Source organism: Gambusia affinis, linkage group LG17, assembly GCF_019740435.1.
Source record: "Gambusia affinis linkage group LG17, SWU_Gaff_1.0, whole genome shotgun sequence".
Taxonomy (NCBI): Eukaryota; Metazoa; Chordata; class Actinopteri; order Cyprinodontiformes; family Poeciliidae; genus Gambusia; species Gambusia affinis.
Window position 1 is genome coordinate 12,652,155 of NC_057884.1, and position 25,821 is coordinate 12,677,975.

The 25,821-nt window shown below is 37.6% G+C and overlaps 1 long non-coding RNA gene across 1 annotated transcript; it reads right to left on the bottom strand.

The window, feature by feature from the left end:
- Positions 1-11,629: 11,629 nt before the first annotated feature.
- On the bottom strand, positions 11,630-24,986 carry LOC122819479. Its single transcript, XR_006368616.1, has 3 exons — positions 24,919-24,986; positions 15,933-16,098; positions 11,630-11,742 (listed from the first exon to the last, which is right to left on the bottom strand). It is a non-coding gene; the product is annotated as an uncharacterized LOC122819479 (long non-coding RNA).
- Between the last annotated feature and the right edge of the window lie 835 nt (positions 24,987-25,821).

The following is a 25,821-nucleotide window of genomic DNA, read 5'->3' on the forward strand; positions in this document are numbered from 1 at the left end:
AGCTGTATTTCACTCCTGGAAGGTTCTCATTTTCCTCAAGTGTTCACTTCAAATATTCTGAGATTTTCATGATTATATTCATTTAAAATAATTCATTTTAAAAAGAAACAACAAAAATGCATGTTTTAACCAACCAAGCAAGCTCTTTTGCTGATTGGCCACAGTGTTTGTTAAGAAGCATTACTAACATACGTATCTTTTTCCAAAAGTTAGCCACACTTGAAAAATTATACCATAAAGTTCAATATCTTCCCAGACTTTTCAAGACTGCATCAGAACCCCTTACAGGTAGGAGGTCTAGGTGGCTGTTTAGTGAATGTGTAATTTTGTAATGTACTAATGCTGTTTTGGCCCTGGTATTCAGTTCTTCTAGATTAGGGACTAAAGGTCCTATGCTCCTTAAGACTGGACTAGTGGCAGATTTTGTTTTAAACATGACCTGCTTAGACCTGGTCATGTTTAAAACAAAGATTCAGTCTTTCTCTAGTTGAAAACAAAGGATAATTGGCTCAAATGCATTTCCCAGAAGATGAAATGTACATCTACATCCTATAAAATGCATTTACAAGTTATAAATGTTAAAGTTGTGTTTTAGGGTGTTGTAGCAACAAGCTTGAGCTAAATTTGAAGCATGTCATTTGCATCTTCTATAGATTATATTTTTTGACTGAGTCCAGTCAGGCAAATTTCCTTCTCACACATCCCAATCCACGAACCATAAAGCAGATCAGTTATTCTGCTCCCCTAATCCCAACTCAGTTTCTGCCTCAATCTTGCCCCAACCCTGGCCCCCACCACTCTCCCCCTCAGTTAACCCTTCACACCAATTGCAAGTGCCGAGCACGATGACCTATATTTGCATGAAGACTCTGTTGGCAGATTGGGTTGAGAAAAAACTCCACCCACTAATCATTGACTGGTGGTCAGCAAGTACACCTGTCAAAAGAAGTAACAATAAGGCAGCAGCAATAACTCGTGATGTAGTGGGATCATATTCATTGAAATTACCATATTTCAATGGTAATTTCCATAAACGGTAGGGTCACTGGATGTGTAGATGTGTGCATTTAGGAACTCATCTTTTACGTTATAAATTGGGACAGATTAAAGTATTGAGATAAAAGCCAAGCTGGAAATTGTACAAATAAATAAATGATGGTGTCAGAGCAGAGTGAAAATGGCAGCAGAAGATGCAGAAGACAGAAGAAAAAGACGGTGATTAGGCAACAAGAGCAGTTTGATAGGCCATCTCTTCACAGTCTCTCTGGACCCTAGAGATGAGCCTGAAAGGAGGTAGGCAGACGACATGGCAGCCTTTCAGCCCACATCAGACTGTCGCCAGCTTCCTTGGCTCACCCAGGAGACCATAGCGTGCTCGTTGAGAGAGCGAACAGATTCATAAAAGCTATTATTGCCCAGATGGTTTGTGCTCTTCTCAGTTCAAAAGCTGTCAGAGCTCAATGTTTAGTGGTAACAAAGAAAACAGAGGAACGAGTTATAGTACCAGGCAGAAAATAATAAGTTATGATTCATTTTCAGCTCACCTTAAACTTGCCAGGCTTTAAGAAAGGCGTCACATTTTTATGTTTATATACATTGCATTGCAAAAGCACTTACTAATAGTACGTATTAAAGCTTTGTACATTTTGTCCTGTTACAACCACAAACTCTATTTTATTTCAGGAGAAATTTATTTAATAAACCAACACAACACATGATTGTGAATAGAAGAAGAAATAACGTTCATTGTCTCTCAGTGAGAAATTCTGTTGGTGTCAATGTAGAAGGAGAAGTGTAATGTAACATGCATTTCTCATGGTATCAGCCACCCATGGGTAATTTTTTTTTTCTTTTCTCAATACTTTACACTCTGTCTGAATTAAATGTGAAAAGCCAAAATTCATGATACAAATTTGTACTTAGATTTTGACCTCAACTTTAAATAGCATGTTTTGTCGTATAATTTTAGATTTACCTAATTTTGAAGAAATCGGTGTTTACTTTCACATTGAAGTTTTTTTCCCCAAAAAAGCCACATTTTGCTGATCATGACTGATTTGTAAAAGATATAAGAAGAGTACAATGTTCAAAGGCTCATCAACTACTTTGTCCCTGCTGAAGAAAAACATTCCCACAAGTTGCCTCTGCTTTCTTTCACCATGGGGATGGTGTGTTCTAAAAGTAAAGTTTTGCCAGCCACTGTATGAAGTGTTTCTGTCTAATGTCAGCAAAGCATAGAAACCTTGTGCACTAATTCTCAGAACAGCCTTAGCTTTGTGTGCTGACCAACGGAGGCGTCTCACAATCAGGGCGTGAAATGCTAAAGAGCTCCCAGCTAACACGTCTGCATGGTGTTTTCTCCCCACTACTGTTCATTTGACATTTAGTAAATCATCACTGCAGTCATGCCCTCAGGAAACACTCACTCTCTTTCTCTCTCACACACACACACAGCATGCACGCCCACATGTATGAACACACACCCTTGATGATAACTGTTTATTAACAAGTTAGGTGACCTGATTTCATCTGGTTGCCAAAATTACAGCATGCAGAGGTGTGTGATAAAATACCCTGAAGCCTGCTGACATTTCATTCAACTGATTGTCAAAACAAGAAATTGTAAGCATCTTTTAAAATAATTTTTAACTAGATTTGACTATTTTTATGCCACTCATTGTTGAAAAAGTCTAGAATTCATCAGTGTAAATAAAATGATCAAATGTTTGAACACAGTGTTACAGTCTACATGAACAGACATTTACTGACAGACGTTCACATATCATAGACAGGTGCTAAACTTCCTCCAAGCTCTTCAATCAATGTTAAGCCAAGGGGGTGGGGAGTGAAAGATGCTAAAAACCAAAGTGATATAATGGCCATAGATCTGTCTGCTTGCCTCCCATTGCTTTCCCATGCACATGCTGTCAGCAACTTGGTACCTTGAGAACATTTTCAGACATTGACAGGTGACTAAGCATTTAAAAACTCCACCAGCAACGTTTATGTAGGCATAGACTGGCAGGATGTATTTCTGCACATCATGGCAATCTTGACTATTTGTTCTGAGGTTTCATTGCATGTTGGAAATATCATCCATTTGTCCACCCATTATCCTACACGCTTATCCCTGGTGGGGTTGTGAGGGATGCTGGTGCCTATCTCCAGAGGTCAACAGGCGAGAGGCGGGCTACACCCTGGACAGGTCGCCAGTCCATCGCAGGACATCACTAAGTAAATTCAAAAAAACTTTATTGATCCCAAAGGGAAATTAATTAAATAAATTGAAGAGAAGTCATTGTCTTGCTCTAGCAACAACAATAAAATAGAAAGGCCCAGAATGTTTGTTGTACAGAATAGTATTTGGAAAAACTATTCCACAGTAAGGTGCATTAATAGGGTTAAGCTATGTGTAGGTGTTTTAAGTTGTTCATTGCAAATTATAAGCACCTTCTACCTTGAAAAGTTTTCCAAAAACCTAATTGCAGTCAGATTTGAATAATTTAGGAGCAAGCCTATTTTTAAATATACAGGATTTAAACTATGGTACTCTTTTCTCCAGCTGTTTTTTGAAGCCACACTGCTTGCACAATGCAAAAGTATCCTAGCGAGGGTATTTCCTCAATTTATCAGCAGGACTCACTTAACTGCTGCAACACAGATCACCACCCTCTTAATTAATGCAAATGCAGCAAGCAAGCATTGGACGTTGCAGATAATTCTTTGCCTTTGTCGTTATATTGTTTTATCAAAGTGCTTTAAGCCCATTGTCTACATGACTAGCTAATAAAGAGCTCTTAATGCCTTGTCTTGCACTCATAGTGCACATTTTCCTTTTAATCCATAAGCTCTTAAGGCGTCCATAACTGCCTTATTCACGTCAGGCCAGAAGTGAAACCAGTAAAGGGTACTAAAGCAACCTTTATAGTCCATACACATTCACACGCACTTAATATCCAGGAGTGAAGGGAGGAGAATTGACTGTGTAGATGAGAGCAATACCCCGCAATCAAATAAATATGAAGCTCAGAAGTGAGACATTTTAATGCTGGCCTTGAGAGCCCTGAGTGGGAAGAATCAATAGAATAAGAAAACAATATATTTTCCCTTTGTGTATACAATTTGACGGGCAAAATATACTTTGGAAATACAATAAGGCCTATAAATTATAGAAATATGAAAATGACTCTTCACTTTTACAGTGTCCTCGAGAAAACAAGGGACGAACAGTGTCTTTTACAGAGCTGCTTTTTTCCCCATTTTTGCCTTGCAGCCTTTTGGACATAAACTTAAGTGTTTGACAAAGATGTGATATATTAAAATATCCAAGGTTCCACCTTAACTCTGGCCCCTCTACCCATCCCAACCCTGCCCCAACACCTCATCATCGCTTTGGGGTAGGACCTGAGCACTCCCTTGTCTTCCTAAGGACAATGAAGCAAAATGTTATGTTTGGGTTACATTGCCCTCTCTGACACAACAAGGCTTATCTGGACTCAGATTCAGATGAGACTGAGGGAAATGTCCACGTTCAAACCCCTCAGGCAGGATGGAGAAACACGCTGAGGTGGGGACTTAAGAGGAGAGATGCTATGACTCTCACATGGCAAATCTACTGCACCTCCCCTCAGGGTGTACGCTGCATGAATGTGTGTTGTGTGGAAGTGGGAAGCGGTGGGTTTGGCCATCTCTGCAGCAGTGGAACTAACATGGGAAAGGAACAGACAGAGGGAGAGAAAGAATTGCAGAATAGGTCATTAAAATTATTAGTAAGGGCAGAGGTTGAGATATGGCCATTGCCTCGAGCCTTTGGTCATATTCATAACGCAGATGAGGAATTAAAGTGTAGAAAAACTACAACAGAGAGGGAAATCCTTACATGGGTATTTGAAAATGTTTGACACGTACTTTATTTGCCTTATGTCATGGATAGAGATATAAGAATATTCTATTAATTCAACCTTAGACCATAAAAGTTTGCATTCTTCCATTGTCTTGGCAAATATCAGGGGTCAGGTTGCAGGGGCAGCAGTCTAAGCAGAGAGACCCAGACACAGGCCAGCTCCTCCAGGGGAACCCCACAGCATTCCCAGGCCAACTGAGAAACAGAGTTCCTCCAGCATATCTTGGTCCTTGTTGTGGGTCTCCTCCCAGTGGGATGTACACCTCACCAGGGAGGCATCCTAGAAGCATCCTAACCAGATGCCTGAGTTACCCAACTGGCTCCTCTCGATGCGGAGAAGCAGAGGTTCTGCTCTGAGCCCTTCCCGGTTGACCGAACTTAGGGAGAGCCCAGAAACCAAGGAAATTTGTTCTGGCTTTTTCATCTTTTGGATCAACTCTCTCTTCACCACAACAAATTAGTACAAAGCACAAACAGTCACAACTCTTCCTACACACAGGCTGAGGAAGGCTTCAACAACCCAAAAAAATACCAATCAAATTTATTCTTGTGGTTGTAACTTGACAAAATGTTAAAAAATTCATTAAAGTACTTAGAATAGGTTTGCCCTGGAATATTTCACAGTTTATTTTCTGTGTAGTCTCCTGGTCAAACATCTTTTGTGAATGAAAAATTGTTACTCCAAGCTACACTGTCTTTGTGAGTAAATATAGTAAATAGCACTATACCTCCCAAATATCTACATGTTGGCATCATCTTGGACAGCCAAGATGTCCAAGTGCTTTAAAAGTAGTTTAAAGCACTACTTTTTTTATTAAAGACTTTACAAACTTAATAATGAGAGTTGAGAATAAACTCCAGGTATGACCACTTATGTTTGATACTTGCGACTGTTTCCAGATGCAGCATCTCCATCTTGCCCTTTCTAAATCAATCATCAGTTCAACTTCGGCCTCAGGGGACAGCTCCCTTCCCGTCCGGGGATCGATGGCTGTCTGTCTTGCATGCCTTCATCATACTTTGGCAATGGCTATGTGTCCATACATGTTGTGAGCCATTTTCCTGTCGCATGCACATAGTTGTGTAAGGTCCCACATACCTCTAAGTAGCACTATGGAGAGCACAATGATTCTGGCAGTTTTACACTTCCAAGACAACTTTCCAACACTGTGACCTTTGACATACTTCCTGCTGCGCTGAAATATCCCCTCTTGTTACGTTTCAATGGATCAGGAGTTCACAGACTATTTGTCATCGTCCCAAGGGGCTTGAGGAGTATTAAAAAGCTCAAGAAGAGGGGAAGCAGGTCTGTTGTTATGGATGGGCAAAACGGTAAGATTACTATGAGCTTTAATAAGTAATACATTTCAACAAAGCAGTTTTGACCCAGTTTCCATGTAAATCCTGAGTTTTTTTTTTTTTTTTTTTTTGCTTGAATGCAAGCAAATTAATAAAATACTTAATTTTTATTGGATTTAAATCTTGACGTATTTAAGCAGAGACTGTTCCTTTCTCAAAAAGTCCAGGAGGACTGGATTCTAAATCCTCTAATCCTGCATGGATTTTAAAATATTTATTAGGAAAGCTTGCAATGTACTCTACATTGTTTTCATAGGCAATCCGCTTTGTGAGATTTTTTTTTAATCTAATCAAAATATTAAATTTTTATTTAAAGAGTACATGTTCAGAGCATCACATTTTAAAATGAAATGTAAGAAAAAATTTGTAAAAGAAACTAAACTAATGGGAGACTTGCAAAGATAATATACCACCTATAGATAGGTAATGCTTCAACTTCTTTGAAAATGGGAAGCAAGGGTACATTTTGGTAAGATGTAGTACAGGAAGCGAGAGCTTCGTCTTTATAGTTTTGTTTGTACTGTGCAAAATGTTTTCTTTTGAATATTTATTGTTGTGGATGTATTAAGTTACCTTTGGAGAGAATTTCTCTATTGCTATGTCAATAGCGGATTCAAGATATTCTCTGACCTGGGGAAATAAAATAAAAACTATAAACAGAATGAACCTGAGCACCAATGCATATCAATATTCTATTGCATACAACAACAACAACAGTACCTTTCCTAAGACACAGCCTCTGTTAAAATTACACGTGTGTGCATTTCTTTTATCCCAGCATGTGGTCATGGCTCAAGTAAATATAAATACAGAGAGTGATGTGGTGCAGAAAAGGGAGACTGTATGCATTTGAACGGACAGAGAGCCCCTCAAACAGAAGGGCTAACAACAAGAAGGCACACCAACGCTGTATTAATTTTTCATAACATCATGCTCAATACAAAATGCAATAAGTGTTTCTTGTAAGACGACTCCTAGGCACTTATAGCACTTGAGTATGCGGCAAGGTTCTCCTCTGAGGTCCGGATTGCGTGTTTGTCTGATTTCTGTGGTGGGATGATATCTGATGCCCAAGATCTTCGGAGTGTATAGAATACTGTATGCACATGGTGTGATCTGAAACCACCAAGGAAGCCTCTGTTTCATAGTCAGTTCATAATGAACATTAAATATTTAACTCAAAATTGAATATTTAAACAGGCAAGCTTAAATAATATGATTCAAAAAATATTTAGAGTTCAGTTTGTTTTTTTTTAAATTGAAGTAATGCGACATTAGAACAGCATGAGTTTATACATTTTTACAAAAACTTCATACCTATGCATTTAATTTTCTGAAAGGATTAATCTGTACAGTGTATTAACATTTTTATTCTCATTTAACTTTTTTCACATTTTGTCATCTAACAACCATATCCCTTCAAGCCAAGTGTATCTGTTCCAAGATTTGAAAATTGTTCTTCAGCTTCCAAATTAACAATTGAATTTATGTTTTAGGTTCTACAGTATGAACCTTGATCTAAACCAATTGATGATTTTTCTGGTTATATGTTTAGAGTTGTTCTCCTTCTGAGAGGCGGTCATCTGCTCCCCTAACAGTGTCCTCCAGGATTGCCCTTTATTTAGCTTCATCTTCCCATCAACTCTGACCAGATCTGCTGTCCCTGCCGGTGAAAAGTATTCCCATAACATTATACTGCCACCATCACACTTTATCATAAAGATAAAGTTTAGGATGGTATAATCAAGGTGTTAGTTCTGTTAATGCATTTTGCATGTAGGCCTTTCAACAATTTTTTTCCCCCTGCCACTCTTCCATAAAGACATATTTGTAGAGTCCACAACTAATAGTTTTTTCTGTCAACAGATTTGCCCACCTGAGCAATGGGTCTCTCTGCTCCCCCTGAGTTACTATGGCTCTGTCGGCTTTTAATTTCTTTGTAATAGATTTGACTTTGATCCATGAGATGTTCAAAAAGGTTCTCTAAAAAGTCTCTGAGGCTGTCACATAGAAACAATATTAATGCTCAGTTTACATGATATACAGATGAACTCTATTTACTATATTAATAACAGCTGGTTGCAGTTTTATTTAGTGATATCCAATTAAATGTTGCTGAATATATTTGAAAACATTTATCATTGTTCCTTCTATTCATAATTATGTGCTGCTTTGTTTTAGTTTCAACTGTAAAAAAGAACACCAGATCATGCAAATCGTTTATAATCAGATCGGTGGTACAAAGAATAAACAGCAGTAATCTCATTGTTTCCAAGATGTACAAACATGGACAGCTATAATTCCCAGTAGTTAAGCAACCTTTTCTGAACCAATCCACCTTGTTGATATTCAACTTTTAGTTTCAGCATAAATTGAAATTTAAAGATAATAAATACCTGACATACAATTGTTCCAAAGGATTTAAATGAAATACTTCTTCATAATGAGAATGAAGTATTAGCAGAAAACTGCATCACATGAGAACTGATGAGACTAAAATAATCTCTGTAGCACATAAATTAAAATTAATATGTCAGGCCACACAAACATTGTAACTTAGTTTATGAAACCAACTTTTCCAACAAAACAAGAGTATGTTTTGAGAGAATATAATTTCTATAATTTTAACTAAAGGCTGCAACAACTATACCTACTAACCCTAATTCTTTTAATCATAGCAAACAGTTTTTTGCTAATTGGTTCAAGTCCGAAGGAATTTGAGTAATCTCACAATTTGCACAAGTCAGCTGTACGTTTGGGAAGGCCTTTGAAGAGAGGGTAAAGAGGGACATTGACATGCAAATGATTGTCTTGAACTTTATTGAGCGGGTACATTTAAGTTAATTTGCCGTTGGGAGTGGCTAATGGAAGTAGGCTCCTCCAGTAACTCTTAAGGAGTCAATCCACCTGATTTAGAGGAAGCAAGTGCATAGATCTCTTGATTGACAGAGCTGTTACTCTTTGTATGGCAACTGATGGACAGAGAGGAAACATAAGAAGATAGGAGGGAGCTTTTTCAGTAGGTCTGGGTTCTCCAGCATATCAGGACACTCATGTATGGTATATTAAAAAAATGTTAGCAATATCCAGGCAGGAGAAGCAGCCAAGTGTTGTTTTAAAGCCTTCAGGGTGAATCATAAATGTTGCAGGTGGGACTTTATGAAAAATGCAATGCACACACTCCTTAGCTAAAACAGAGTACTGCTGCACCTCTGGGAGAGAAGTATGCTGTTTTGCCATCATCCTAGGATTACACTCAGAACAAGGTATGAGCTTGTCCAGAATTACACTGTTTAAAGCAGAAACTTGTTCAATTTTGTAGCTAGAATTTAATTTTTCAACTGTATTTGCTAAGTCAGTTTTTGACTGGTCACATCACTGTAAGCTCAGGGTGGTACAGAAGATTGGTCACAATTAACAAGGCTACAGGGATTTTCTATTACTTAAAGTCCAGTTCACATGTAGGATTTTAAAATTGTCAACCAATTTTCAAAACTTGTCAGCCTACACACGTGAAGATTAAAAATATAAAAGTAACAAACCGATTTCACTCACAAACATTAAGTTTCCAGACAGTAAACTGCATAAAATCCTGCAACACCATGCATGAATTTAGAGTAAACAAACATGGCAGATGATTTAGAGACAATGGCAGTAGTTTGCAGAGTTCTCTTAAGCAATTAATTTATACATTCATTGATGTCAATGGAATGATTATAACTCATTGACATAAGTTAATTCATTTAATTACCTACATTTTAACATGTTGAAAAATCAATCACAGATTATGCCAAGGTGCCAATGGGAATCTTTGTATTCACAAGTTTATACTGTGCCCGTAAAGCCGACGCACAAGAGGCATCCGCAAAAAATAGCAATGAATTATGAACCTGCTTCTCTTGACCCAACTTGCTTAAGTTTTTGAAGTGCGTTAATTTTTGCTTCCAAAAAAAAGGCTGGAAAGGTGGTGTTCAAGTTGGGCTAAAAGAAGTTAGCTAATCAACAAAGCTTTTCATGCCTAAAATACCATCTCAGTGCACAACTTGGTGCAATCCGGATGTCCGCAATGAGGATGTCGGCATCCGCAGTCCACATTTCTAAAAAAGGGTATCTTTTCAAAGTTATATAAATGATCAGGGGTTCCTGAAACACCTGAAAACTGAGGGATAATCCTTTGCTCAAATGTCTGTCAATTATTAAGCAGCAAAAAATGGTCTGTGAATTGAGAATGCTGCTTATTTTGTTGATATAAAGTTTTTGATAAAATGCAATTATTTGCAATTATTTATTTACAGATTAAAGATTTTAATTGAGTCCCACCATTAGTAGAAAACTATACTATTTGTTATTATGGAGAGATTTGCCCAGGGCAGCTGTGGATACAAAAGCAAACCCTATTGGGTAACATGACTAACAATTTGGATAGGTGTAGGGGTCAATCACTTAACATACCATGAAAGCTAATTGAGATTAACTTTGTCTCCTTCTGAGATCACCAGGCTTCTTTTGTGTTACTCTGATACAAGGTCCATGCATGACAGTGTGACTGAGCACAAATATCTTTTCTTAAATGTGCTCGGCGCTCACACACGCCTGTCACTTCGTGTGTGTGTGTGTGTGCTTATTTGTCCTTTTATAGATGTGTGTGAAGGACCCGGCAGAGGAGCTAAAAGTAAAGCGTCAAGCCATAATTGGGTTACAGGGACCAGTGATGGATTAAAGCACGGCTTGGGAGACGCTGGAGCAACATTAGGGTGTCTGAGATGTCAGGGGCAAAGCGCTCTCATTAATCGCCTAGCCCTTACATTACTGCATTAGTTGTATTAGCAGCTAGGAGTCGGCAAGCACTTTGGGATTTCTCGCTGAGGCAGGCCTCGTGCCTTTCTTTCCTTTCTAGTTACTAGGCTGAAGTGGGCATGATCTCTCTTTTTGCCTTGGGAGAGAAGGAAGTCCAATTCATTTGTTTGAAATGCCCCTTTTATATTTACAACCATTATTTCGATTTTAGCCAATACCGAGAATATAGATTTACTATGAGAAACTCTAAAAGTCAGGAGTGTAAAGTTTCATTGAAAGTTGCTAGGTAATTTAAAGTAAGTGCATTCACACAAATACACACACACACATACAAACACTCACCCATTCTCCCAATCAGTCATCTCACTTCTTAATAACCTAATAGTCTTCCTGTGTGAAAATTGATTTTTAGGAGCCTGCTGCATGACCCAAGTCCCTGCCACCGCCAAACATAATCTGAGTTCACTTTTTCCTCTTTCATTTCCATCCATCTCCCTTGCAGTACATATCTTTACACTATAGCTGTTATTAATAAACTGAAATTGATTTTCCAGTGTGGTAAAAACATACCATGAGCGGTCAGAGCGGTGTAGGTGACTTGACCCTGTTGGTTATTGGCTGAAAAAGTGGGCGGAGTTTTAGCCTTTGCCTGATGGAGGGAGAAAAAAGGTGGAGCAGCGGTCCTGATGGAAACACAGATGAGGCAGTATTGAGTAACATTAGCGATCCGTAACATTCAACCCTAGCCTGCTCCCTTTTACAGAAGTGAGAGGTTTATCACTCCGCTAACCCCAAATATCACCAGGTCCCCCACTTCTCCAATTCTCCAGAGAATAAAATATATAATTTAATCCCTGATAGCATGGCTATGATTGCCTTAAAACTGCGAACCCCAACTGTCCATGAAATCAGATTTTATGACCATGTTATTATTCTTTGACCCTAAAGAATCATAAAGCATTCACTTTGAAGGATCGGGCTTTGTGTCTGTCTTTTCTTAATATTTTCGTTTCTTGTGTTTTCTTTCAAGTCATTTCAAGTTATGTGTGTACCAAAGCAGTTTAATTTGCTTCAAATATTCTAATGTAAATCAAACTCACGTACAACAACCAGAAAAGATTCAAAAGTAGAAAGACCAAAGTTAAAGAAATCACCAAAGAGTAAACCAGAGGGAGAAATGTACAACTTCTGGCATTGCATTTGTTCAACCGATCTCATATCGCTGGCACAATAACAATTAAGGTTTCTGCAAAACAGCAGCTTGACAGAAGAAGTTCTATATTATCTATCAGGAAAGGATTTTAAGCTCACCAGGACATCTGTGCATTGGATTTTCAGTCCAACATCTTATGCCAACCTTGTAAATTACCATGTTATCATTGAATGGTGGTGATAAGCTTAGTATGAACCTAAAAGGTCCAACTTATCCCAAACCTATCGACCTTGTGTCCAGACCTGATCCAACCTGACAGACTAACTGTAATTAGAGGTCTAAGCCAAAAGTAAATCCAACATATTTTAATCTGCTTCTGGTTTAATTCTTCCAGAACTCTTTTATTTTTTTTTTGCCATCTTTTACTTTGTAGTAAGATTTCTCAGTTTTTTAGCTTTTGTTTCACATTTTATAGCTCAATAGTTTTTGCTTATTTTAAATCACACAATAAGTCAAATATAGATCATGTGGGATGTGAAGCAGGGCAGGGCTATGAGTGCAATCGGTGTGCAATATGCTGCACTTCTTACAGTTATCAGGTCCAGTTTATCTCATGCATAAAAATTCCTTTGAAAAACAGATTTCCATTACAATGGGAGTTTTTTTAAAGTTGATACCTGATCCACTTTCGACAAATGAAAAATAACTTACAAGAACAATTGACCATTTAAACACCATTTAATCTGTACCCTCTGAGTGGGAAAAGGAAAATCCCATCATATCGTTTTCTCATGAAAGGATGAATGGTGAGGGTAGCATGTGCATGGAGATGGGCAGAGGAAGGACTGTTATAGGATAGCAATCGCATTGACTACAATTTCCCATGTGAGTGCTTGGGTACCTGATCTGTGCAAAGAAATACTAGTCCCCTATTCTTTTGTTCTTCACATACGATTGCGCTACGACAACACACACAGCCCGACACACACACACACGTACAGGTATCCGTTTGACTTGTGCCTCTGTTCACATGGAAGGGGTTGTCCTCCTGCTCTAGGATGAGGTATTGGCTTTCCCCGGAGGGAGAGTTCTAATTAGGTAATTGACTGATGTATAAAGCAGGTGCATGTATCCGTTACAGCTGGCTCGACCTGTTCATTATTAAACAGTGACCCTCTCCACCACTCGTGCCAAAGCCTTCGATACAGAGGAGAAAGTGGCCAGGAAGGGCTTTTACAGGGATCAGCATACTCGTAATTACACTTGCCGGTTACCTGAGTCTTTCCCCGTTACTGTTGCATGCTGAACAAGAGCTGTGCTCCTCCTTTTTCCCATAAACCGACTGCTACAGTGCTGTCATTAAAAGGGATTAACAAAAGTTTTCTAAGATGGAAACAAATAATTTCAATTGTGCAACAAATCAGTGTAATTTTATACTGAGCTAAACTCATGATCACTGAGCTGCTCAAAATAGTGTATCATGACAGCTCTGAAAAGTTTTCATCCTCACACATTTGTTTATTGACAGGCAAATGAAACTTGAGCTACAGTAGGTCAGAAAGGAGTGGGAAGTTTTGCCAAGAGCCAGCAGGCAGCACTTCATTCTGACACTTTGACATCAGTAAAATATATAAAGTATTGTGTTGCTGTTAGGCCTTGAGACCAGTTTACTCACATCAGTATTCCAACGAACTAGATATGGATTGATAGCGGAGAAGAAAATTGATTCAAAGGAGTGTGCGTGAACATTTTGTGTTTATGCTTCTGACAGCAGTTTTAAAATGTGAGCTGACCAATCCAACGTGTTTCTGGTTTGGAAAGACAAAAAATGGTTTTTGGGAGACTATTTTTTGAAAATGGGTCCTCCTCACCCTCTCAATTAAAAAAAAAAAAAAAAAAGATAGAGTCAACGTTGTTCTGTGCTTTTCATGTAATTCTATGCAAGTCTTACAGCGTCACCAATACCTACTACTATGGTTTCTTTAGTGCTACATCCTGTTGAAAACTGCAAACCCAATCCCTGTGTTTATATATTAATCACTTTGCATTAGTTGGCAAGTTGGTTACTTAACCGTTTAAAATGTTTTAAATTGGATCTTAATGTCGTCTCAGGAGATAAGTTTGCAAATACAATTCAAAGTAAAATGAATTGTAATACATTTAGGCAAATTGAACTTTGGCAAAAACATTACTAAGTTTCCTAAAAGATGCTGTGGAACCAAGAACAAGGTTTGAGTTCAAATCTGGAACTTAAATTATTAAAAGCACCTGCAGAAAATGGAAAGTTTGAAAGGGAATCAGAAGGTAAATCTAAATAAAACCACATGAAATAGCAAGAAAGAAAGAGACGTATGCCATGAACAATATATTAAAGGGAGCTAAACCTACATAAAGTAAAATATCTCAAAGTTGCTGAAAAAATACATTTTATTACTGAATTTTAAAATGTATAGGACCAAAATGCATGACACTTTACTTTGCAGAAACCTTTTACCGTGCCTTATAAAAGGATTCATTGTCTTTCACATTGAACCACAAATTTTACTGCATTTTATTAGGATTTTACATATTTATATCGCATTTTAATAAGCACCAACATACCTTACAAAAGTTATACATCTTAAATTCTGTTATTCTGAGCTGACCATGCCAACATTTTCCTCGTGTAAAGTATTGGTGATGACACAGACAGAAGAATTACCAGCACAGGTTTCATTCTGTGTCGGATCAGAGACAAATCTCTTGTAATGCACATCGCAAGCCTCAGATTTTTTTTGCACAGGGATTGGTTTCTGAATAATACTGATTGTTTATTTCCATACAATCTCTAATCTAATCTGATCTAGTCTAACCTAATCCCATCCACAGTGATCATTGAGATCCACACATACTAAATCTCCAATCCCTCTGAACTCTATTAAGAGTAAATATATTGTCTTAACATTTTATTAATACAAAAGACAAATAAGTTCAAGACACATTTAAAGATTTCATACAAATTGATTACTATTTTGGGTTGAATTATTTTACAGCCTTAGATTAAGGTATGCTGAATCATACTGTAGCAGAGATTTTGCTCTTTGCATCAAAGTCAGTGTTGTAGCAATACAACATTTTCAAACTTCTTTGTACTAATCCAAGATACTTTAAATCATTTTTTTTTCGCAATTATTCATTGTTCGCTCTGATATATACATCTGTTACAGACTGACTGGTAAAAAAACCCATAGCTTGAAATGCCCAAATCCAATCATGAAGGTTTTGCAGTCATGAGATTCATCAGACAGATGTAACCACTAGACTGCAGGATTGATTGATCTATAATCCAGTCAAGATTGTCTGGAGATTTGTTTGATGAAGGGTAAAATTGACATGGATTTTACATGGACTTTGTTCCTCTTTTGGGGATTTTTAAGGCCTCCGTTTTGTCAAGCATTCAAGAGAAGCCTTTCGACATTTGGCCTTACAAGTTCAGTTGTATTATGTTCTGAGTGTGCTATCTGCAAAATAATAACACAGAAAAACGACTGGCTATCCAGACAAAATGGAACTCCTCATTCAATAGTGGCCATTTAAAAACAAACAGCTTCATTGGGAAAAAAAAAAAAAAAAAAAAAAAAAGATGATGGATGCGTTGAAAAACCTATATCCAGATGTTGTAGTGCATATATCCAAATTAAAACCTTAAGTAGTAGTGGAAGTGGAGGGATCTAAGCTCACCCACTGGTTAACACAGCAGTTGGTTACCAAGGAGACTCCACTCTGGTTGGTGTTGTGAGGTTGCTGTCTGAGAAATTCAGCTGATTTTTAAGGCAATATCTCTTGGTTCCTTGGTCATGAAGAGATGGAACAGGTGATGCTCCCCTCCAAGGTGCTGTCGGATGTCCTATATATGAAGAACAATATAATAATCTTAGAAGAGAAAAAATATTCATCATTGATCAAAGCAGTCCAGTCAAGTTTATTTGGATAGCACATTTCAACTGCAGGACTGTTCAAGATGCTATACATGATTAAAACAGAGTATACCAAACAGTTCTAAAACCAGCCATAAAAAATTTATTTTGTCAAATGCCAAAGAGTAATCATTAACAAATAAGTTGACAAGCAACCAAGTTGACCCTTAGAAGTTTCCATTAATAACAAAAATGAATAAAAATGAAGCTGAGAATTCAGGGTTATCAAGGAGGCCTTCCAAATTCAAACATTTGAAGCTCATCACAAATGATAAATCAAATAAATACTATTAGGAACATTATGAGAGGAGCTTGCTTGCTGTTATATCACAAAAGATCTTCATAAGTTGTTGCAAAGGCTGTAAGTAATTTCTGTCAGACCATATCACAAAAATATAAGTGTAAGTATACTATAGCTGTCTCATTTCCAATTTAATTAAAAATCATTTTATTCCTAAATCTAAAACTTTATCTTAGAAAATTTTGGCATACGATAATTTTGCTTTAATAGGAAATATGTGCCTACACTGTCTGACATTACATATCCTAAATGGGCCTTTACGTGTTATTTTTAGATTCAGTCTTTATTGTTACTGACCCCTAACCTAATGTGGAATCTAAAAACATGCCATTAAGTCACTAAAGAATGTTAACTTTTGACTTTACTGTCTAATCACTGGAGTGAGAATGCGGTTGCTGATATTTTTCACATTAAACATCAATGTCTTGTAAAAGCATAGTTGGAATGACTTCAAGTCCAGCTGACACTGCACAGGTACCTGGGATTCAGATGAGATAAAGTGCAAACTGCTCACCTTGCTCCATCCTGACCTTTAACCCTTCAGAAAAGTAAAACTATCAGAACATTGACTCACAACCTCTTCCTTTTGGAAACACTTTGGAAACACACTGACATACATTTGAATGGAAAATCTGCAACATATGGGAGCTATGCCCTAACCCGTACAGATGGCAAGATAGGGCATCATGTAATCCCTCCTCCATGATCAAATGTCTGCCTCCATGCACAGAGGACCATTAAAGAGGGAAAAGTGCAAATAAAAATCATTTTATGAGATAGTAAAGAGGGAAGGAGCCCCCTGTCTTAGGGCCTCGTCAAGTTCGGATTTGGCGATAACGTTCCTCCCTAAAAAAGGTCTGAGCTGAAAGTATCAGCAGTGATGGTCTAGCAGCTCTGCCATAACAGATGATCATCGAAAGAAATGATCTTTTTAATGTCTTTTTTATTTTATGTTTTAAAAAAAATAACGAAATAACTCTGAAATAATTAGAGGTGAACCGCAAAATATTTTTCTTTTCTGAATCCAAATATTTTTACCTGGAGAATCCATCATCTTTCTGTCAAAAGACACCCAATCTCAGATTAAAACAATAAATCTGATTAGACCTCTCCTTCATCTTTACAAGGAGTCCAGAAAATGTGGGAGCCATTTTGGTGAGTTGGATCCAGCTTATTTAATTTCTCTCCCTGCAGGTGTGCCTGTACAGCATGTGAAACCTGAGAGTAGACTAAAGTACCAATCCCCTAAAAGGAAAAAATGCTTTTAGAAACTTTTAACACTGTGTTTAACAATGTGTTTTTAGTGCCCACTAAACCCAACACACCACATGACCAAGAAGGGGAGAAGGAGCATCCGACAGACAGTAAGAGGAGAGAAAGACAGAGGAAGGCTTAGGCTCATCACCTTGTGCATATATATTAGGGCTGGGTATTGTTAGGAACCTCACGATTCGATTTCGATTATTGCTGTTGCGATTCGATTCGATTCGATATTGATTTAAAGTTGTGAAGACACAAATGATTTAAGAAAATGGTGACATTTTTAAAATATTTATTTTCATACAAACTTCTGTAACATCACATTTCTGAGCAATGAAACAAACTTCTTTCTGCAATGCGCTTAAAGTAGAAAACTGTTCTTAATAAACAATAAAAAATAAAGTGCATGTAAAATAAAATTATGCATTGCTTATCTCTTGAAAGTCTAATATAAATAAAAATGCATTTCAATAACATCTGTGCATATTAGTGCAGATTTAAAAACAAATCATAGGGTTGTATTCAACTGAATTGCACTGAAAATGTTTAGTGCTTGTAAACATTCTTAGCTTTTGAACATGTAGTGATTAACCTCTAATTTTTGAACATATCTTGAACTGAACTATAGTACTGTAGCCAGAAATAAAGAATTGTACTGTAACAGTACAATTCTTCATTTCTGGTTACAAACTAAGTGGGCACGTGGAAATTCTTGTTCAGAAAAAGCAACTGATCCACACTGATCATCATCGTGGTTCGAGTATCTTTAGCATATTCTTAAAACCCTTGTTTTCAACAACACTGTACGGTCGTAGGTCCTTGCAAATAAACACGGCTACAGACATTGTGATTTTTTGTGCGCGGACAGAGCTTGGCGGAAGTTTAGAGATGAATGATTTGTCGATTTGTGTCTGTTTGGAGTCAACAGATTGTGCTTCGGGTTTTTGTAGCGCATCTGCGTGGTATCTGGTTAAGTGGTTGCGCAGATTTGTCGTGTTACTGCAGTACTTTAATTCTCTCTGGCACAGCTTACATACCACCTTGCTTTTGTCGACTTCTTGAGTTCCAGATTTAGACGGGAAAGCAAAATGAGCCCAAACATCTGACTTAAAAGTTGACGGAGTTAGCTTTCTACAGCTGCTCGCCATGACTGTTGTTATGCGCTCAGGTGCTCAGCACACTAACCAAAGTCGCAGCGCCCCCTACGTGTCAGGAGGTGAATCGATTCTGAGGAGCCCCCTAATCGATTATGAATTTTGCATGAAATTATTGCGATGCATCGATTCTTCAATTATTTTACCCACCCCTAATATATATATATATATATATATATATATATATATATATATATATATATATATATATATATATATATATATATATATATATATATATATATATATATATATATATAGAGAGAGAGAGAGAGAGAGAGAGAGAGAGAGAGAAAATGGTTGACATGATTAATTTAAAATGAGTGTTTCCTACAGAAATCTAATCAAATCTAAACCAAAGGTGTAGTAACTGTAGAACTAACTGGGTTATTCTCCAAACTATCAGGATAATAAAATACTCAGTATTTAAACCATGAATTTGGGTTTTTCTAACAGTGACTTTCTGTTTTTTGATACTACAGGATGTGCTATATCATACCAGCTATATATAGAAAATATCTTTTCAAGAAAACCTTTCACAAATAATGTCCTTCTTATGATTTTGTTTGAGACTTGTTAGAAACCATTTGGGAATTTATTTATTGATTTATTTCTTTTACATGTCCTATCCTGGATTGTGGCTCTCAGAATTGTTCTATGAGTGTCAAGGTGAGGCCCACCAGATCTCCGTCAATAACTGGAGTATTACAGCTTTTGCTTTGATCCTCCACTTGATAAAACTTCATTAGAAATTGCTCTGTTTATTTTAAAGGTAATGAAAGGGAAAAAGGTGGAGAGAAAGTGAAAGAAAGAGGTAATTGCAGGTCTAGAAGTGTGCAGAAAGAGAGGAAAAAACAGAAAACAGAGACAATAGCAACAAACAACATATGCATATACAATAATAACTACAACATCATAGAAAAGTACTTGGTACAAGGCAATGCAAGATGTATTTAATAGCAACCGCAGGCCAGCAATTCATCTGAAAACACCAGAATCTAAAAACATGTGTGTTTGTGTAGTTTATATATACTTTACATTATAATCTTGGTGTGATTTGCTTATTTTTATGTTCTTTTTCTGTTGATTTTTTACAAGTTCAGGGTCATCCTTCCCTGCCATGCTTCAGACATCTCAGTTCACCAAGTAAGAGATCGAAAGAATCTGTAAGAGTCTCCAGTGACGCCTTACTGGAAATCAAGTTCTGGTCTCTTATCTCATGGATTGATCGACCTGGACTTTATTAAAGCTTCATATCAACTGCAATAGTTTCATGAGAAACCTGCCCTCAGACCAGTCCAAAACACTCCACTTGCTCCAGAATTTCTCATAATTACATTTTATTACACATTAGTCCTTTGTGTAAAAAGACAAGATTTTACAAAAAGGAATACGACAGGTAATTAACAATTTTACTTGTAGCACAAAACATATAAAAATAAAAAGGTTTTTTCCTACCCAGATGCAAATACAAATACACATATATTTCCAGTTGATGAATACTTGACTTTTGTTTTTTAGAATCTTAGACAAACAAATTGCACACCAACTGCTTTAATAATCCAGTTTCCTTCAGTGGAAAGGTAAAATAAAGTGTTTAAACATAAATGTTTACTTTTATCACAAGTCCTCACAGCCACTGATCACAACTGGCAGGGTCAGAAAATCCTAAACAGGAATAATAGGTCAGGTTAAAGTTTGGAGTCAGCTAATGAGTAGCAGGGTTAAAATGGCTCAGATATGCACTGATGCAGGACAGTTGAAATATTACACAAAAGATTTTGACTATGTCCTCACAACGCACAGGAAAAACAGGAAGACTGCAGAAAAGGTTCCCGCGAGTTATGAAACAGCATGAATGTTGCTGTAACAGAACACTGAATTACAGAGCAAGGATATGCTTCTTTCTGGAGCAGTAGTTTTTTTTCTTTTTTCTTTTAATATATCAACAAGGAAATAACAGGCCGGGGAAGAAAATTGAACTTACTTTAAAAAAAAAAAAAATGTGTGGACTAAACTGTAGTAGGGCATTTTCTTAATTGTATAAAAGAAAGACGCCGCGTAATATGACAAAGCCCCCGACAAGGGTGTTTTTGACCTCTTCATACCTGTGCTTGTAAAAGCAGCCACAGGGGGTCCCAACAAGGGAAGAAATGGAAACCATGTGACACAAGACAGTGCCTATAAATATGGCAGAGATCACAGGGGCAGTTTATACAGGGGTGGGCAGACTGCCTTTTTACCAGCGCGTCTACAACATCTTTAAAAGTTTCTGTCGTGTCATATGAAACCAATAAAAAACGAAATACTTCCTCTCTTGCAGAGAGAAGCCTTAACCTAGCTCAGCCCTGTTTTTACTAATCTGCAAGACACTCTTTACCTTTGTTTTGTTTGAGTTTTTCTTAGCTTCGCTTTTATGGTGTTCAAGGTTTTATTTGTCAAACCCCTGTGCTCTTTCTTTACCCTCTAAATGCCATATGTGGGTCTCTTTGTCCTCAACACCTTTGCAGACTCTTCACAGATATGTTGAGACAAAATGTAATATATATGTTAAGAATAAAAATAGAAGCAAGTTCAAATAATGCCTTGCAAAAATATTCACAACCCTTTTTATTTTTCCTCAACATTGTCACCTGACTAAACTGATTAGCTATACAACCATCAGAAGAATATACAATATAAAAGAAAGTGCCCTGGTCAGATTAGAGCGTTTTCATCTTCTCAATTTCCATGCAAAATGGCATACAGAACAAAAAACTAACATTGAAAAGAACCCCGATAATATCACCCCTGCCTGGAAACTCTGATGTTGGCCACAGTATACTATGGTGATGCTTTACTTTCTTAGGAATCGGAGGCTTGAGTTGAAAATTGTTGTTCGCATGTGTTGCCCAGTCAGTCCAACCAAGTTTGACAGATTTTAAGCTATTTTGCAAAATTGTTTTTCTTAAATGTAAAATTGAAAATGAATGCCATGTATTTTCTCTTTCGGTTTTACAATGATGAACTACTTTGTTAATCAGATAAAATCCTGAAAAAATAAAATTTTTGACAAAATGGGAAAATGTTAGTTGGATGTGACTACTTTCTCATGTACTTCTGTTTTACTGTTCAAAATATTTAACATAATGAGCAGACAAAAATGACAAAATGACTTCTCATTTATTTATTTTATTAAATTATCTGATAGTTAGGGGAAATGCAGTAAATAGCCACAGCAGTTACAGAATATTGTTTTTCCTCCCTGAAAAGAAAGACGGGGTGAAAGACCTGCGGATAAATATTAATTTAGAAGATGTTCTAATAAGGAGCTGTAGTTTTTCTCTCAAAGAGAATATCCACTCAGACAATATCAAACAAGCAAACAATGTCATACGTTAGATTTATGCCAGTAAACTTATAAATTAAATAAAAAATTAATTTGAGAAACTTGTACTTTAGCCAAAGAATTTTAAAAACACAATAATGTGTTTCTGAAAATGTGGAGTTTAACTATATCTTATCACAGCAATGACTGCACAAAATCTAAGTTTTCCCTCGTTAAATGTTAGACTTGTCTTGAAGAGTCGACATGGTCTTAAAAACACCCCCCATTCTCCCCTTGATGTATCATTGACATGGACAGTAGTGGACTGCAGACTCCTACTCTGTCTTTTGTTGGGACAATGACCATCTTTAATCTGGCCGTAGCCTGCTAATGAATGGGGGCGGGCACACAGCCCAGGGAGAGGAAGGCAATTTCTGGAAATGATTACAGACTCATTTCCTTGTTTATCCTGCCTTTGAAAAGAGAGAGAAAGACTCCCCCCAGCTCCCTGCCCTCCACCCACAGAGGTCCTCCACTTATTGTGTCACTACCCCCACCTGACTCCCTCCTCCTCCCCAACCGACAGCACTTGTCAAATCTCTCATTGGTCGTTTGTCAAACGCCCTTGCTTTAAGCTCTTTCACTTTTGCTCCGGAGCTTTGACAGATTTGTCTCAGTCAGTGAGCTATTTTCCTCATCCCTCTACCCTTTCTTACCACCTCTTGTGTTGTCTCTCTTTCTTGCCCTCCCAACAATTGTAGAAATGAGGCTCCCACTTGTAAACAATTTCCTTACAAGATCAAGCTGGGTCCTGTACCTTTTTATATAGGAGCTCCAGCTTGGCCCGGCTCTTGTCTTCTTGAAGTGGACGAGTTGGCCCAGACTGAAGCTAATGGCTGGAAATCTCTAACTAACCTCTCCAACAGCTGTCTCCAGGGTCCCCTCTTTTTGTGTCCTCTACTTCAGCCTTGTGTCCCCTAGGGTTTTTGTCCCTCCTCGCCCTTTTGCTCTCTCCATCGCTGCCAAAAAGTAGGGGATGAGTGCACTAGCTGATTGGGGAAATAACCTTTAGGAATTTTTCCAGAAATTTGCCTTTTCCTTCAACAAGTGGCTCAAGGCCGGAAGAAAACTGAGGCGGTATAACAGGAGGTAAAATGAGGCTCAAAAGCTTTTTTTTAATTCTGTATTTCTTCTTTTCTCTCCACTCCTTTCAGTACAAGAAGAATAAGAAAAGACCCTCCACTGGACAAGTCTTTCATTTTGAAACATAGGTTCAAAGCCACTGAGAGATTTGGGGCTTTTGTGAAGGGTTCAGGGTAATGATGAGAGGGGAGGAACAACATTCAATTCGAAACAGCTTCCTGGCCTATTCTGCAGAGAATCTCTCCAAGCCCTCGGCTGTAGGACTGAGACCTAATCCACACAAATCTACTCTAGTCCGAGAAAAGCTGTTTCCAGTCTTCAAGTGGGTGAAAGTACTGCTGGAGTGGAGACTGCTGGCTGACTGAGGAGTCCTGGTGGCTGCTTGTGTAGCTTTATAGCAACTGCATAAATAGAAGGTCAACAGTCCTGCTGAATTTATAAGATAATGGGCACCATCATTAACAAACCAATGAATTTTTATGAACAAAGTGGCTGCCTAAATGGGTTGAAACAAATTTTGAAAGTAAAAAGCAAAAATGCACGAAGATACACTTTTGCAAAAAGTTGGGAGAGTTGTTTTCCCTACTTGAGAGAATTATGAACATGAGGTCAGTGTGTGAAAAGCAAGCAGTTATAGACTTATGCTTAGGATATGCCAACCTAAATATGTTTGTTGAATACAAGAGTCAAGTGTAGCAATAATAAGTCATGGTAAACCATATCAATATTTCTAAACATTGATTGAAACTTTATTTCAGACTCAAGGTCCAACCAAAAACAAAAAACAAAAGAAGAAACGGCCAAAAAGACACATGTATCCACAAACATCCAAAACCAAGATAACATAAAATTTGCCATAAAGCCATTTAAAGTTTAATAGCAACTGTACCAATATTGCCACAGCTGCGACTAGTATCGTGTCATGAACTGAGTAATTCTGTTCTGCTAGGTGCTATAGGGCATGTTCTGTGATAAGGGAATTAATAAAACCTTAGCTAAACTAGTTAGAATCTGAAAATGACCAACAGGTTGAAGAGTTCTCCTAAACCTTTAGGATTTTTTTTCTCATAAATCTAAAGAAACAAGTAGTATCCACCTCTTGTGTATTATAACATTTAAAATGCCTTTTTGTAAATGACTAGATGTAAAAAGGCATGTGAAACCAAAGCTGAAAACTCACGTTGACACACAAGACATGAGAACAAGAACCAAAAGTAAAGAAATAAAAAGAGAGTACTTTACTTTGGCCCTGTAACAAAGTGGACCAGTTCGTGTTTATCACTTGTCCTTTATTCTTATCTCTGACTACTTAAATCTTTCTATAGTTGGTCATAATACTTTTATTGAAACACTAAAGCATTACAACTTTGCTTCAACCATCATTCCGGGTTTGTTTGTGGTAGCATTATGCAATGTAAATATATGTAAACTGGCTAACACGTTTAGCTTCAGTTAAAAGTGTTAGCTTTAACTAAAAGTGTTAGCTTTTAGTTAAAGCTAACACTTCTGGACCCTTGGATGAATATGTCTCTTTTGTTTCAAGGTATATTCATGGTATGTTATTAGTTTTTGCATTTTTACTCACCTTTGTTTGTCCCTTTTAACTGTAGTCTTTCAACATCTTGAGCAGGTGTGGGGGAGGGGCCGGCTTAGCATTTCCTGCTTAAATGGCTGGATGATGTCATTGATTGCATCACTGGGTTCTACTAAATGGAGAGGTTTTTTTTCTTTTTTGTATTGTATGTTTTTCTTTAAAGTAACCTTTTGAGTTGTCATGTGTTACATGTTTTATTTTGAAGCCCATTTAGGTATGTAGATGAGTTTGTAAATAAGATGAATCTCCTTACTCCTGTTTCTCTGTTTAGATTTTATTGTTTGGTTTGACCTGTTATATTATGGTAGGGTCTAATGAAGTGCAGGTGTATTGCCAATTTGCTATAAGACCAGACATATTTCAGCTTCTCAAGATGGATGTTAGAGCCTTAAAAAATAATAACCAATAAATTTTCCCAGAATAACTTGGAACTGGGGCTGCACAGTGGCGCAGTTGGTAGAGCTGTTGCCTTGCAGCAAGAAGATCCTGGGTTCGATTCCCGGCCCGGGGTCTTTCTGCATGGAGTTTGCATGTTCTCCCTGTGCATGCGTGGGTTCTCTCCGGGTTCTCCGGCTTCCTCCCACAGTCCAAAAACATGACTGTCAGGTTAATTGGTTTCTCTAAATTCTCCCTAGGTGTGAGTGTAAGATCCTGGGTTCGATTCCCGGCCCGGGGTCTTTCTGCATGGAGTTTGCATGTTCTCCCTGTGCATGCGTGGGTTCTCTCCGGGTTCTCCGGCTTCCTCCCACAGTCCAAAAACATGACTGTCAGGTTAATTGGTTTCTCTAAATTCTCCCTAGGATGGAACTTGGAACTGGCAGCTGATGCTGTTTTTTACTCACTTGTTAGACCACTTGACTACACAATCTCACAGGCCCAACACGGTCAACATGG